General features: G+C 35.1%; 1 protein-coding gene across 4 annotated transcripts in view; it reads right to left on the reverse strand.

Annotated features, from left to right (window-relative positions):
* Positions 1-17630, reverse strand: part of LOC138331803 (nitric oxide synthase, salivary gland-like) — a 118645-nt gene that overhangs the window by 78153 nt on the left and 22862 nt on the right. The window contains exon 1 of one of the 4 annotated variants that reach the window (XM_069279585.1): positions 19-205. The exons of the other annotated variants lie outside the window; for them this stretch is intronic. The gene's annotated coding sequence lies outside the window, so the exon portion shown is untranslated. Of the gene's footprint in view, positions 1-18; positions 206-17630 lie in introns of those variants that run through there. 4 annotated transcript variants of the gene reach the window in all.

The raw sequence follows: 17630 nt of genomic DNA on the forward strand, positions 1-17630 counted from the left end.
ACTGAACTTCCGGAATACCTTGTCGACTTGTAGTTTTGACTTAGTCAGTCACTGTGCCTATTTGTCTTTCCTTAACATCCACCTTCGTTCTAGGGCCAACTGGCTCAAATGCCCAGTCGAGTACACTACTGGTGAGAGTGACTGAGAACTCTTCTTTTATCAATAATTAAACCCGAGTAAACTATTCCAATACAATCAATGGATTACTGGTGGCGATGGTTTTAGTCAGCGTATAAAGAACACAGTCATTGGGTTTACAATACTGCCAATCTACACTCGAATGTATGGCTGAAGCGGCACATTTTCCGTCGCGTTCGAATACGAACAGGCCAGGGGAGTAGTAAGAAATCGAAGCGAACACGCCCCCTACTTAATGTTGTTGCTGAGACCGGTATTGGCAAGCGACAGAATATAACTATTGTTCCGGATATACATTTATTATAAAAGATAGGAGTTATTTATATCATCGTCCCGGCTTATCATAATTATTACATTAGGATTAGAAATCCAAATTAAACTACGTATGATAAACAGAATGAATATCACGGACGAAAGTAAATTATTATGAATTCTAACAATGAAATATTAACCGCGTTAATTACCAAAGCGTCAATGAAAATCAATGCGTACGATAAAGCTTTCTATTTATATATTTCTGGCTCCATATTTTACGTGTCTGCCAAATCAATTAAATTCGGGTCGACTTCTATGAATGGGTAGTGTTACTTTATATAAACAACGGTTTGTGTGCTACATAATTGGATAACAATATACAAAAACCTTAATATATTAATAAATAATAATACAATTTACTGCGTTATTGGTACTATTTAATCTGTAATCAACATATCAAATGTAACTGTGTGCATGGAAGAGGCAACATAACGCTAGCTATACTACTATTTAACTTACAGTAAAGGCCCACTACCTTTCCAGAGCAAAATATAAAGGTTTCTTAAACACATTAAAAACATTAGAAAATATATACCGATGGCCTAAGATGAGGTTACAACACCAAACATATGCAAGATTTTCTGTGTAATATATGATAAAAGTGGAGAGTCATTTCGCTGTTTTGCCGTCTGGCGCAGTGATAGTCAACTACCGCGCGGTATTTAGGACGACGGCGGGAAACTTAAGATGACCCGCGTTATGAAACTTAACATTTTTATTGACTGTAATCAAATTGTTCAGAACGTGATGATACGTGTAGTATTAACGGTAACTTAATAACTTTTGCGACTCAACAAAGTAATCGGTATCGTTTTACACTCCCATTCAAAAAATTAAAAGCCGTTTCAGAATAGGTAATGCGCTTTTCAGTACAAACATTTTGACGAATGTAAGTGTCCAATATTACAAAGGATTGTCTCGTTAAGCTGGAATCTGATTACATATTTTTCATCACTTTGAATTGGCCTAATTATGGTAGTGAACAAAATAAGAATTTACATTAAATGGAAAAGGAATATTTCGCTAATCACAGTGATAAACCTTCTCATTTACTACATGTTTAAAGAAGATTCCAAACTATTTACGTTAATCCTTTTTTGTTCTTTTCCACAGCAGTTCCAATATTCCTGTTATTATGTGGACATTTTATATAGAGTATTATAAATTCCTAATCCTATAAATATGAACAGAAAGAATAAAACTAATGAATAATCGTTGTGATTTTACATGTATCAAAATAACTTCGTTCGTGTAATAAACGTTTTGATATCATTGATAAGGTTTTGTCTGTACATTTAATCTACATTGTAACGTGTGGATATCTATTTCTAGATAATGAAATTCAATAAAAATAACAGATATATGATTTAATAGAATATTAATTGCAGTTATTACAAACTACTTATATTTAAGCAATCGTGGGATCGACAAAACATAAGTTATTAAAGGAAGAAAACACCCGTGCCTGCAATATGAACATTGTCCTTTCCTAGCATCCAAAATGCACGGCGACATGTTAAACACATTATTTATAGTGTACGCATGCAAATGTGTGTAAATGAATGAGATGATAATGTAACCATGTAACTATTTCAGATATGCATACGAGGCAATCACATCAATCATCACATGTTAGGTCTCACTACCTATTCATCATTTTGACGGAAATAAATGTATAAAGTTGCTGTAAATATTTGTTTGTTGCAAATGAAAGTGCATTTTGTCAACTTCATAAATAAACCGGTTTTTTTGTTTTCTTTTTTTGTTTTTGTTACCTTAGGTTAAAGAGACTCCGATAGTGAATATTGGTTGCTTTTGTTGAATCGTTGTAACATACTTTTAACATGTAATGTCATTTACGGCTTCCTTGCATGCGTAGCATCGCGTATGTGAATGTATGCATGGTTTGGGAGGCTGTCGCATATTCGTTCGCTGTGTTTCGCTTTGTCAGAAAAGACTTCCTCTACTGCTTTATATCATAGAAGCATAATTGTAAACTTCACTCAGAGTCCAATATACCACATCTACCAATAACCTCCACACCCGATCCAATGTACATGTTGTAAATTGTCAGGATTCAGCCAATCAGGAATTTGTTTAAATTGAAAAAAAAACTTTAGTTCGCGCGATTGAGTTCACGTACATGACCATTAAAAATAATTATTTATGTTTTCAAAATAAAATAAAATATATACAATTCAATATAAACATAAAATAAAAAGTTATATGTTAAAGTTGTATGGTCTATAACTTTCGCTCTTTTTGTCATAGTGAATACTGTTTAAGTGTTATACATATTTTTCTCCGTCTGCCTGAGTTTTAAACTTTCTAATTTTACCATTTTTTTATAAAGTTGCAGCACTGGAAGTATCTTTAATTATAAAAGTAAAAAATCTTTTTAACGTGTACACGTGAAAAATAGGCTCGAAAGATGCCGAATCATTCCGAACTCTTCCGAACATCGTCGCGACAATCTCGAAGTAAAACGAGAGTTGTGAAACCAAGAGAAAATATCAACAATTTTTCATAAACAAAACATGTGGTCGACCTCATCAGACTCTATCTACAAAGAAAATAATGATCGCACATTACAATATTTGATATACACAATATTTTACGGTAATGTGTAAATTGGATGTTTCAAAAATTAATCTGTGGACATATACCAGCATGATTTGCTCATATAAGCCAGAGGGAAAAAGTAAACAAACACATGTGTGCTTACGCTAGTTACCTGGCTCACCACGTGCAGGTCGTGTCGAACGTCAGTTACGTGATACGATTCGGAATCCGACAAAACCCGAAGTCGCTGAACATGGCGGTGATTTAAGGCGCTTTATTCAAAACCAGGAATATATGATTCCTAGATTTCGGCTCTCTTATAGGCCGACATATGCTTTTGGGGAGCTAAATCATCAAGTTACATGTCAATGTTTAAATATCAAATGTTTAAGTTACATATCGTAACAGTGAAATTAGCAGCAATACAACTTTAAAGTAACAAGTTGAAGGATTTACATTAGGCCTAATTTTATACCCGGCTGGCATTCATGGTGGCAATATTAAACACTGTCCTGCAGGTAGGGCGTTAGCATTTTACCTACTGCCGTTATTGCATGATCTTAAAATGCGACTAAATATAGTTTTCTTTGTTTCTTTCTAACTTGGTTTACTCTTCAGAACGTCTCCCTTGATGCCGCGTCACTCTTGGCCTTCGGTTGAGCGCTCGCCCCTGTGAAGTAGGCTATGGGATATGTCCCCTGGCCGAGGTGTACCATGGTCTTTAAAAGCGTTAGTTACTTTCTGCTGCTGGTTTCCGCTCAGCATCAAGGAAGTGGGACGACTGGTCCGCCTGTTGTTGGTATAATGTGACTATATTGGATGTGTTACTTGGTGTCTCCATTGGCATACTTCAGTGATATAGCACTATAAAAAGGGCAATAGTTCCACTAAACAAGAATCCAAAACATGAATATACCGAAGTCCCCCAAAACATGCACCACACACTTTATACACGCAACGCACCGCATACCCGGGAGGCCGTCCTTACATATCCCTGGCGGTTAATTGGACGTTAATTTAATCAATCAAACACTGAAGCACAACTGTAACTAGTGAAAATTAAAGTAAATAAAATTACACTATTACACAATACTATAATATTCTATTAATAAAACAGTATGATGGTTATGGTTCCAAAAAGACAATTACGAAAACATTTGTCATTTAGGGAAAAAACTACTTTTTGTCATTTACGTGAAAAAAGCACCATAGATAACATATATATATATATATCACTAGCTCCGATGTAAAGAACATAGTGCAGCAATGTCATATCGGCATCGTCTGTTGATCTTATCAGAGGGAGCTACGATACACTGACAGCATCAGTTATCATAACGATAGGAAGCTACACATTCTCTGCCGTCAGTGGCAGTTATGTTTAAACACTCGACCAACAAGTGGTGTCAGTTTGGGTGACAGCTAACAATGCGATGAAAAAGACAACTGCCTGACAATGGAAACTGTAATAAAGTTTGCCTCGTCTGACACTTCCTCTAACGGATTAGTTTACGACGGAGCCTGTCGAAGCAAACACCAACAGCAAACACTACGACTAATTGAGAGTCAAGCATAGGGTCTTGTTACTGTTTCATTGTGAAATCACGCACGTTCTCGAAGGTGATGAGAAGTCAGTCGGAGTAATTATCACGTGATCATCGGATGTTTTATTCGCATGACGTTAATTTAATGTTATACACTTCCTAGAAGCAAGGCAGGACATCTAACGATAGCCAGGTAGTTTGGCGAGATGAGAGCAATATCGGAGAGGTCGTAAACTTCGAGTTGCGGATGAAGTGATGTAAATCACAAAGATAGATCGATGTGGAAACAAACGGTTTGCTTTATGATTGTCGTAAGAGGTACTTGTGAGCAATAAAAGTCGTGCACGACACTTGATGAAGTATTATGAATGAAACATTAATTGTTTCCGTTGGTTTTACTATTATGATACTCAGTTAATTAATATTTAGAACTTATTTCTGTTTTTATGACAATGTTTAATTAATATAAGCAAGACTGAGTCTATTTAAAGTTATTAGCACCATTAGACATCTTCCTTACAACTGCTTCTGTGAACATATACCTTTTTGTTTTTGCTAAAGAAAGGAAACGGAAAATTAAACCTCCTAATGTAGTGTTCCTATTTGTAATTAAATGACAGTAAACTAATTATTGTATAATGTCAGCGTCTGTAGGATACATATACACCCTCACAGTGTTCATTACAGAGGAATAGTCATTTTAGATTCACTAATATTGCGAGCAGGAAATACCAAAACATGAACGCGATGACGTAACTAATTACAAGTGTCACATTATGTTGTTAAATTATCAAATCACTATTTACGTAGATATAGATATAAGTATTGGTTTACTGATACCAGTTCTAAACGAACACAAGGGTATCGGAAACCCGTTCAATGACCTTAAAGCTTTTGTATGGCATGTGAATCCCGGTATGTTCCTAGAGTTTTCTTTCTACTCATTAAGTTCTATTGGGGAGCTGTTTCACCCTATCATATCATACTTAGTTGTATGGGGAAAAACAAATGTATCAGTGTTAACGTTAATGCCATTTTAGCGGTTTTCATGCGTGCTGTATACAGTATATAATTGTTCCGAATTCATAATTGTGAATTAATGAAAGTAGAAAGAGAAACGAAGGGACGAAAATGGATTATTTATTTGAAATAAACGATTGTTTTGTGGTATAAAATATAACCACGTTTACTGGGATTGTTTATTAACTTTGATTGGAACCTATTTTTAGAGAGGACTATAGCTAGTCGCTCATAGAAAGTGACGTCACTCCGACATTGCCACTTCAAGATGTTCCATCTGTCGTTTGCTAACCTAATCCAATATCCGCAATAAAAGTATTCTTCCGGTTTGTAAGATGTGCGTATTTCTTCGTGTTTGTGGATCATAAATCGAAAGGAGTTTCAAAGCCACAATACGTAATGTTACCACTAGCACTTGCTGTGTGCGTTCATTACCAAATAAAACAAGTTTCATGTTATGGAAATTTGTTGCAAAGTTTAAACAATGCACTTTTCATAATGCATGTTGCGAAAATGGTAATTATTGTGCAATTAACTAAATAACTCGAGTGATATTTTTTTTCGTGCAAACACCAAACAAATGTAATTCAAGGAATCAAAGTCAATAGAAGTGTAAGAATTGCATGAGTAAATATCACCGGCTATTCATGGCGAGAAAACAATATCGAGATTAAGGCTTTGAAGAGAAAGTTTGATTTGAAATAATATTAGCTTATGTTTGAAGGTTCGATTAAGCATAGTTTTATTAAGTTACATAATAGAATAATGCGAAGAAATAATATGCATTCCTTATTCAGTTATATAATAGAATGCCACAAAGCGATATGCATACAGTTGTACCTTCCCCATATTTTTCAAAACGTACATAGAGTCAAAATAAAGAAAGGGTCCATGATATGACAATCTGGAAACAGGATTTGTTGATTCTTTATAGAGTAACTCAAACTGCTTATATTTAATATTACACTGAAGCGTACTTCCAAAGATTTCACGCATGATTCATACCGTATCACACGATCACGGTATAAACGATGTAGAGCATACGCCAGGAAAGTCGGGTTGAAAGAATGGGAAAAGATAATATTCCAAATTTAGACGGATTTTATGGTCATTATGTTAAGGAAGGTATTTAGAAAGAAAATCCCAATAATGATGTTGCCTAAAGTGACCTGCAGTTTTTCCCCTATGATGTATCAACGCATTCAACAAGGCATATACAAATGTATATGTGTTTTAGACAGACACTATATACGTGTTCAGGGCGCAAATATCAGCTGGTTATTGTCCCGATGTAGCTAAAATTGTTCTATTGTTTGTTTACACTGGCATCAAAAACAAGCAAGCATGGATACGCCCGCCCAGATAAAGTACAGTCTGGACATCCCACAATGGATTAAACTAATCCCCACCGATCTAAATATAGCCTGGTGAATATAATTAAATCTGGGCGACAGGGGGCGGGTGATGGAATGATGAAAAAATAATGTTGGCTCCATACCGTTAATTCCTCCTCTTCACCGCAGTTTTTAAAATAGTTGTTGTATGTTGTATTTCAATAAAGTAAGCATTTGCGGGTCCTAGCGGTTGCTAAGCAATCGTCATATCTTTACAAACAGAGTGAAACAAAGGGGAGTCACTCTGATATATCTGTATTCAATGCGGCTCTCCCAAAATATGATTCTGATAAAACAGGATCTGGCTTCTTCGCTGTAGGTTATGATCGGAAAATACTTAATTCCTCTTCGGATGCCTACGTGTTAACCAATTAAATGTATTGGGTTGAGGTAAACTATATTTTCAACTTTTAATTTAACCCACATTTCGTATTTTTTCTCGCTTACATTGGGTTTTTCAACATCAATATCGACGTTTTATTCCACATTTCCAATAATATCCAAATTGCGACTTTATACGTGTAACGTTAGGTACTCGTCTTTTACACAAATAACGTGATATATTATCTTCCCTGGATGGAGTTTCACCCTTTGCACATATACTACTTGAGTAAGTGAGATATCTTCTTTAAACACCTTCAGTAAATAACAAACTCATTTCCAATTATTTATATGACTAGTTGTAAAATACATTATCTGTTTCCGTTTGTGGGAGTAGATTTATTGTTTAATATTCACAGCAATAAAACATCTCATTGTCTTAACCTCCAGACGCTACTAAATATCTATCGGACCACCTCGTCATTTTTTCTGAAACTAGACTCCTACAAGTGGGCGAGGTGTTCCGATTGACGAAAAATATGTCATTTTAACTGTGATACGGGGTCGCTGCCCTGAACTGCTTCACTGAAATGATGGTTTGTTGGTTTGTTTGATTATTCTAACGTCCTATTATAATTAACAGCCAGGGTCATGTAAGGATGGCCTCCTATGTATGCAGTGTGTAGCATGTGTGAAGTGCGAGATGCGTGTTTTGAGAGACTGCAGAATGTTCGTGTTGTGTCTTATGGTATAGTGGAACCATTGTCCATTTGATAGTGCTATATCACTGAAGCATGTCGCCGAAGACACTAAGCAACACACAACCCACCCGATCACATTATACTGACAACGGACAAACCAGTCGCCCAACTCTCTTTTGGCTGAGCGCTAAACAGGAGCAGGAACTACCAAAAGTATAGATTTTGGTGTGTCTTGGCCAGGGGACAGAACCCAGAGCCTTCAACTCAACTCAAGCGAACGGTCAACTCAAAGCCAAAAGTGAGGCGGTGCCAAGGGAGGCATTAGGAAAGTCAGTTAGGAATGAGAGAAAAGATAAGATCCTAAATTTAGTCGCCTTTTACGATCATGTAATAAGGCCAGCAGGTACTATTCTAAAGTCCTATCTGCAGTTTTATCGGAACATATTTGTATACAGATGCAGCCGTCTTTATACAGGAATGTTTCATTGTAATAAGCCTATATATTGTAAACAAACCAAAGCAACGGCCCAAATGAAGAAAGCTTTGGATTCAGCCCCATAAAAGAAACTAGAGAGAGGACCGGTTCTCCCCTTCGTCGATATAATGTTTTCCAGTGTCTTGCTTCAGTGAGATAGCACTATAGAATATTTCAACTATAACAAGGAGACCCACTACGGACATACGACTAGCTGTCTTCGTAATACACCACAACAAACATATAACGCACTCTGATGGTCGTCCTTAAATGGCCTTAGCTATGTATGTTAAGCCTAATAATCCAAGCAAAAAAGTAAATAAAATATGTAATATTCTCAGGAGGGTTGAGATTTAAAACAACGGACAAAACATTTTGCAATATAGCGGTTATTGGACGCAAACATGCAATGTTATTTGTGTGGTTTTGTTATACAATATAAGGTGAATATTACAGTTAAAGCTATATATCCTTATATTCAATTGTAGCTATAAAGAGCTACTTCAAATCGTCTTGCAATGCGATTATTAGCGTCAATCGTATATTTACTCATACATTTGTAAATGTAAACTGTGGCAGTTAATATGTTTGGATATAGATATATTACATATAATAAAATGTAATCTTACATTGGTAAAGCACGTACGTTTCTGTCGGACAATACATCAAAAAGGGATTTTTAACTGTCCTTTCCGTAACATGTATCATACGAAATTTATCTGCAATCAATTTAGGGATTTGTTCAGATTTCGTTCAGGACTATGACAAATCTTCATTAACGCTATACATAGCTTATTAGAGCTATAATCAACTTATCATAAAATTATAACATAAATTCATGTACACAAATGTACCGATATTTGTAGCAATCTCTCATGAAGTGTGAATTCGAAATAATTGAAACTATTTCACACAACATATCACACTATTTTATATACACAAGCCTACCTGTATATCGGAAACCCGTTGAAATCCTTAATGTTGTTGAAAGTTCGGGAAAGTCCTATCACCCCGGGTAGACAGTCAATGTAGTAAAAAGATAACAATAACGCTAGCCAACACGTGGTTATCTTTACACTGTTCGACAAGTCATACTCGTCACTGCTGGTCATGTGACTACATGTACATGCACATATATAGGTTTGCGACGACGTTTTGAGTTGATGTCATTTTGCGTTCAGTACGAGTCTGGTTTGTAGCAAAGTTAATTCTGGTGCCTATTACAACACACAAAATAATAACTTAATGCACCGGTTGAGATGTGAATTTCAATGGCGTAAGATTCAACAAGTGTATACAATTCAGTGTACACTGTACTTTAATACGTATAAATAAATAAATATCAAACGACGTTTCAGAGAAATTAAACAAAAATAGTTATTTTTGATATCACATATTAAAAAAAATATCCAATTGGTCTATAATATTAAGGAACATAACGTAATTTATCCCAATATCACTCTAGTGTGTTAAAGTTATCTTGAGCATTATTTCTTAAATCCGTAGGGGTATACAGATGTTTCTAAACTGTGCGCATTCTCACAGGTTCGCAAACAATTTTATTCATAGTTGTATGAAAAAAAATAGCTCACAGACAGTCAGATTCAGTAAGAAACAAAGAAAATTATTTATATTTATTTAAATGTATACTCATTCTGCACACATTGCATGTTTGACATTACCAATCAACTTTATTACTACATTAGTATGTATAAACACGCACGTGACTTATACTGTAAGTAACGGAAGTCGGAGTTTGAAAATCAGCGGGTATTAAATATTCAAAAGAGATAATGGCCATTTTGTTATATAATCTGACTTGTTTTTGTATGCCCAGAACTCGAGGACAGTCCTAACGAGATGATTTGAGGTTGACATTTATATCATAAGTAGCATGTGGAGGGTGTGGTGCCTAGTGTGACCCTGGGGTGTCGAATATAATACTACAGCGCAGAATTACACACCCACTCTGTCTAGTGAGCGTCATATCCACTGTATATATATAAAGTAGTTACATACACGGAATTCCTGCCGTATATAGCTACTTATAGATGTAAGTCTGAGAGACCCTGAAGTGCGTGCTTACACCCTTTTAGATAACGAACCCTATAAAATCATCGTAAATCCTAGCTAATTCATCAGAAAGCCCCATCGAGCCACTTTCAACTATGGCTGAGTTTTAACCCTTACCTGACCCATATTAAATATGAACTGATCGGGATAAATTGATTTCAGAGTCTATTGGGGGAAAATGGGTACGACAGGTTATGCTTTCTGTTAAATCACGAAATTACTTATGGAAGTATGATTAAGAAGCTGTTGATGGAAATCGGAAATAAAAAGTGTATAAATAATATATAAGTAATGTATACACAAACATATCTATAAATCAAAATGGAAATATCTTACTAAGTATTGAAAGTGCAAACAATTCTTCAAAACTTGTCATAATAAATGAGCGACAGACGCTAAGAGGCAGATTTGGGTCATGATGGAACGTGGAGATTGATTGCACATCATAATTCAATTTGTCATAATTAAATAAAGAAAAGTAAGATAAGAACTGTATAGATACATTAGTAAACGATTAACACATGATTCATAAACTTAATCACAAATGTCGCCGACTGTTTAAGGATATATTCATTGTGTGGATTGTACAAACAAATGGAATGAGAGTAATGCAGACAAAGAAAGAGAGATAACAGATTTTGTACTGCAGTGACGTATGCAGCGGAGTGAGGAAGGCTCTGGGTTCTGTCCCCTGGCCGAGACACACCAAATATATAATGATGGTAGTTTCCGCTCCTGCTTAGCGCTCAGCAAACAGGGAGTTGGACGACTGGTTCGTCCGGTGTCTGTATGATGTGACCGGGTGGAATGTGTTGCTTGGTGTCCTCGGCGGCATGCTTCAGTGATATAGCACTTTAAGAAGGACACATCAAGACCATACTACATCAAGACCATACCACTTTTAGCTTTTACCCTTGCGAGGAAAGGTCTTGGATGCGTATTTGATTTGATAAAATATTCTAACATCACCTTGTCAAGCAACGTGTTGCATGTTGTAATGCCATTGAGACATGCTGCAAAAAGACAGCGAACAGCACACCTCATTCCGTCACATTATAAAATTATTACGTGATTCGGTAATGGAGAGTACCAAAACCTTTACTCAATTCAAGCTCAGCAGTGAAGCAAGGAAAATTAGAATATGGAATTTGAAAAAATCAAATTAGAAAGAGCAAAAATATAATAACCTGGATGAGTTTATCCCCAGGGAAGTATAATAAAATGTAACTATGATGTGTATCAGTGATTAGTTTTATAGTCTGTGATTCTGTTTCTTATCAACTTAATTAGACAATGAAGACACGTTAATCATTGCCTACAAACTTAAACTGAGTAATAAACTCAATTACACTGCATAGGAATATGTAATTGATAAATATATTTATTTTTTGATATATTACCGGATTGAGGTTAAACAAGTATCAAGTTCATTTTGACATTAGTTATAATTGTTTTCTTTCTTTCTCTAGACTATGGTTTAACTTGTAAGAATCATTCGATCTTGGTGATAACGAAACAGGTGTCTGTTTCCAACTATTACAGGAACATACCGTCAAAACGCACTCAGCACACAAATCATAGTATGTTTAGCTCTTTGTCGGAGAGTGAGCAAAACTAACGAATCTTTTTTTACAGAAATGGAATCCAGAATACGGCAAAGTTAAGATTTGTGATATACAAATTATATCTGAATCGCGTATCGTGATCCAAACATTGTTTTATCACAAAAACAATGTAAAAGATAAACTGTACGTTAGGTCAAGTGTGTGTTTTAGATGTATGGGTAAAGTTGTCACGGATAGCTATATATGGCAAACACATGCTTGTTGATTGTGGGGACAGGCACGTTGAAACTGCTATATGATTTTTTTTTCTTTCTTTAAAAGATAGAAGATAAAACCATATAATTGAGGTGTGTCACTGTCTTCAGACCATATCTTATCCTAATAGGGGGCGCCACGCGTCACAAGTTTGACACCGGAAGTTACAATTGAAAATGGTGTCGCCATACAAACACTCTTATGTTGGTTCGGAAGTTCAAATCTATTGTTCAAGCACTTTCTTTTGTGATAAAAGGCTTCCAACAGAAATAGTATATGTCGAAAATGTGATTAACAAGTATATATACTCGTGTTTAAAAGGAAGTTAAGTAGGTATCGCTATTTCGTAACGCCAGGCTTAGTCCTTCTGGTAATACACTCATTAAACGTCACCCGGAAGCTGTGTGTCCCTTTAATAAAACTCGGGATAAGTCAAGAGCTTCGACAGCACTAATTCTTCGAGCATAAATAGTGTTTGTGGCCAGCGGACGACAAACAGACCGCCTAGCTTGTATGAACGCCTCTGTCAACACGTAACAGATGGCTCCAGTGTGTACAGTATTACCATGTAAGCCTGCTCCCTCAAATCAATATCACCATACTGGGCTATTTCCGTGTATAACATTGCTCCCGAGTAATAGACACGCAAGTTTTCTCTTACCTTAATACGTCTTGCTACTAATTGTTTACCGACTATATTCTTATATCATACAGGTATGTTAAGTAAAGATTCTTCCTAGTCACCTCTGTTTAAATACCACCTACGTAAAAACACTAAATTAATGATCAGTTAATATCGGTTGGCTTTAAGTAATTCTGCTGTAGGTTGGATGATCTTTATCGGCATGTTTGACTACAAAAATGTTTTAAGATTTTTATAGAATTGAATATATTGATATTTTTTTATTTAACGATATAACGAATCCCTTTGATTTCTTGAATTCAAGTTGAATAGTTAAACTATTAATGTATTTTTTTTTAAATTTATTGATTGTCTTACTTATTTGTTCCGGAGAGTACAAGTCGGCGTCATGATAGAGATTTTTTTATATGATCGGTTCTATGAAGAGGAAGACAATTTTCTGTTTGCATTGAACCTTGTCTTTTGATTTTATCAATATATACTACTTGATTCCGGGAAAACGTCTATCGTCTATCAAATTAAATATAATGTAAAAAAGAATGAAGTATTATCCCATTTTTTTGAAAATGTATGAATATTTTAATAGAAAAAGAAGCAACTGAAGTTTCCCTAAGCTACAATGTAAATCAGATAAATGTGTAATAATATGCATTGCTGACCGATCGAAATCACCAACTGTTCTTACATATTGACCCAAGCGTGTAATAGGACGTTAAGCTAAATCTAAATCAATCAACCGACCCGGAAGTGATTATTATTTTTGGAGAGGTCACTATCGAGTTGCTTTACCCATTTTCTCTTGTAGAGGCGCGCTGCTCTGTATTATTGTAAATAGTCTAATTAGTCTAAATCAAAAAGGCATTTGACATGTGTGATAAATCATAAATGAGTAGATGTCATCATGTCCAATGTATCTAAATTTAGAGTTATACTATCACAAGGAGACGCATCAGAGATATATCACAGCCTCCCTAAACACACTATCACAATGAGTCACAACACTTACATACCACAACCTCCCTAAACATACACACACGCAATGCCATGCACACTGGGGATGCCGCCATTCAATTAACCTTATCTGTCTATCTCAATTCCACTTTCTTTAATTATATTTCCTTAGCGAAAGATCATGAACTCATGGGACTGGACATGTTATTATGTATGTTTGTTCATTTGTTTAGTTCGAAATCACTAAAAAGACAAACGTTTCGTCACAATCATGAAGTTAAATTTGGACAGCTACGATTCTTCCACGTGAGATTTGTGCATATAAATATGTACTTTTTCTAGGAAAACTCTGTGTAATTTACATAAATAAGATCATTATCACTATTAATGTGTATTTCCTCTTGCCTCAATTATCGCAACTATCGTTAAGTGTGGCGTGGATGTCAAAATACTTTTACTGCTTTAAGGAGAAACTGTAGGTATTTGTCTGGGTATCAAATCAGAAACATTTTGTCTATATATTATCTCAGTAAGGCTTTGTATAATTATGTCGGCACAATAACTTAGTCGTATTGACATGATAACATTTGCGATGTGCATTGGACAATTTTGTGTTTGAAAATATACTTCCGCATATAATTAATTGTATAACTATATGTATTTTGCCTATGAACAAATTGTAGTAATTAATATCAATAAGATCATTATCAATATTAATTTGTATTTTTAGCGATCTCTATTATCACCACTGCCGTCAGGTGTGTTGTGGATGTTAAAAGTACTTTTACTACCTGCTGGTATCTGTCTGTTTAACTAGTATAACATTATATTTATTACAAAACGGTTATGTTTGCTTTTGGCATGACGTTTTCATAAGCGAACAAGGGTGACTGACTTATCCACTATAAGTATAACGTGACAGGATAGGGGATGTTATCCTGTACCATTTACATTCCTTTTTAAGAAACCACTAAAAATCAGAAAGTTTACATTATGAACAGGAGACAAAAGACGGACATATCACACTGTGCTAAGACACAACCAAAATGTTACATTGAATCAACAAAGGTATAATGGAAAAAACTGACGGCAAGATGTTCTGCTAAACAAAAGTCTCCCAAAACATACACAAATCCAATGCATTCACCCATCCCAGCCTTACGCAGATCATCGTGGATGCTTAAAGTGATTCTGACTGTTGAGAGGAAAATAAGGTAATTAATACACACCAACATCGTGAAAGACAAGACCTGATTAGGGAAGGGTATTCGGATAACTGGATATAATATTCGGACAGTGCATTCACAGACCCAACCCTTGTAAATCAACAACAAATACTGATATATTAGAACAGAATATAACGATAAAATCAAATACACGAAGGGAGCTTTCTCGTCCTCAGGTCTAATGGAAAGATTTTAAACTGGTCGAAATAAAGATGTTGTCTCCGGGTTTATGCTCCATAGCGATGACTAATATAACCTTAACATGATCGATTGTTTGGGGGTGTAGGTGACAATTGCATGTCACATGTACAACACTGATATCGTGGTCCATAGGGCAGACATTTCGGTAACTCATTAACTAAGTAGCCCCAATGGCACGCGCAATATTTCCGTCAAGAGATAACCCAAAACAAATTACCAATAAATCTTATTTATTATTGCGATTTCGGTTTCAAAACAATTTCAAAGAAATTACCATTAGTGAAATCAAAACTTATTTTTCAAACTTGTCTTCTTCTCAATATCAGGTAGTTAAATAAGAATTCTCCGAGATAAAATGTTCCGAATTATATTTGATAGCAAAATTGGAGATAGCAAGGAACACGCAATATAAAAGTTGTTTACATAATCTTATTTATTGTGATAATTTTGACATGCTTTTTTCATCATTAATTTATCAAAAACCATAAGGTTGGATGAATAAAGCTGTAAAAACCATTCAAATGGCTTCAGATGACTTATAAACGTTAGTTATAACACAGAAATTTTGTACTGAAAAATTGTTGTTCTTATGCCTTAAATATGTTTAAATGAAAACATACCTACAGAAGTCACTTTATAATTACTAAAAACATTGTAAAAATGTGTAATGAAATTGTAGACCACAATTTAGCTTCATGGTCTCACCGTATGTACTCATTTCACTTCCTTATTGATGTAAATAAATGATTTTTGGCAGTACTGCCAAAAATCATTTTCAGCTCTTATTTGTACATGTGAACTTAAAACCTATGCATTGAAAGCACTGTAATTTTCCAAAAGTTGGTAATTTTTGGTGATGAATAACATATTAAAAGCTCATCTTGATTCGTGCGTATGAGAAATACGGCACATATAACTTTAATGATGAAGATGTAATGATTTGAGTTTGTAGGTGATTCACGGGAGGTGCACTTGTAAAGCAGGTAATAGTACTGTGGCGTGTCCGAGGTGGTAAACATTAGCATTAAAGTACAGTCTCTATGGGGATTTCGTGAGGGTAATCAACTCGTCCACGTCTCAAGTCGACAAACGGAACAGCATCACCCAACACGTCCTAAACACGTGAAATATTCCACCTCAATCACCAGATTTATGGTGGGTATTTACCTGTTTAATTATCTCAAATGTAATAACATACTTACACGTGTAATTTAAACCTAAATATGTTTTTTTATTGATGGTTGAGATTCAGATTTTACAAAAAATCATTTTGCATTCTTTTGTGTGCATACCATTTACATTTTATATCCACTTGGTATTTATGGTGAAACAAATGCAATATTTGTAACCTACTTACAACGCCATATAACAAACAATCTAATATCTCTTCTAATAAGTCTTTGTTCATAACTTAACGCTTAGCATAAAGGAAGCGGGACGACTGGTTTGCTCGTTGTCAGTATAACGCCACATTATTACAAAGAGACAGAACACAGATATGCACACCCTTCTACAGGATACTGATAGTTACCCACTAACACTTCACCTACAGAAGGTACAATTATCAAATGAAGTCCACTGTTAACAGGATGGTGACTACAATCAATCGAGCAACAGATAAATTAAAGCAGATTTGTTATCAGAGAATTGCACGTACAGTTAACACGGTTATAACGAACCTTTGCGATCCACCAAAATCACTTAAGCACAGTTCGTTATACACATGTTGTAGATATCAATATATGAACCTGAATTGCGAATGAAAATTACTTCGTTATAAACACGAACTCGTTTAGAGCGTCTTCGGTATAAGCGTGTTTTAAATTGTAATAAACATCGGTTGCGTGAGAAGCATATCATGCGATTATTCAAGATCAACAAGTTTGCTTAAAAGTTTAAATTAAAAAAAAAACTTTCATTCAGCATTCTTCATCTCTTTGTGTCTCATGAGAATTCGGATAGATATGCGATGACACATGGGTCCAGAATTGATGCCTGTAATATTGACAGGTAAAAGTACACACGCATTGCTGCTGAATTGTAAAATATCAAAACTATTTCACGTTTGTCAAATGCATGAATGGTAAAATTCCCTTGTTGAATATCACAACAAAATCTAAAAACAAATATTAAAAATATATTTGAACGTTATGAGAAAAATACAAATGACTCTGAAAAGTTCGTTAAACTCGCGAAATATTTGGAACGACTCCTTTGCCAATCGCTAATTCATGATTAGATGAGAT

This window comes from Argopecten irradians, chromosome 9, assembly GCF_041381155.1.
Source record: "Argopecten irradians isolate NY chromosome 9, Ai_NY, whole genome shotgun sequence".
In the NCBI taxonomy this organism is placed as follows: domain Eukaryota; kingdom Metazoa; phylum Mollusca; class Bivalvia; order Pectinida; family Pectinidae; genus Argopecten; species Argopecten irradians.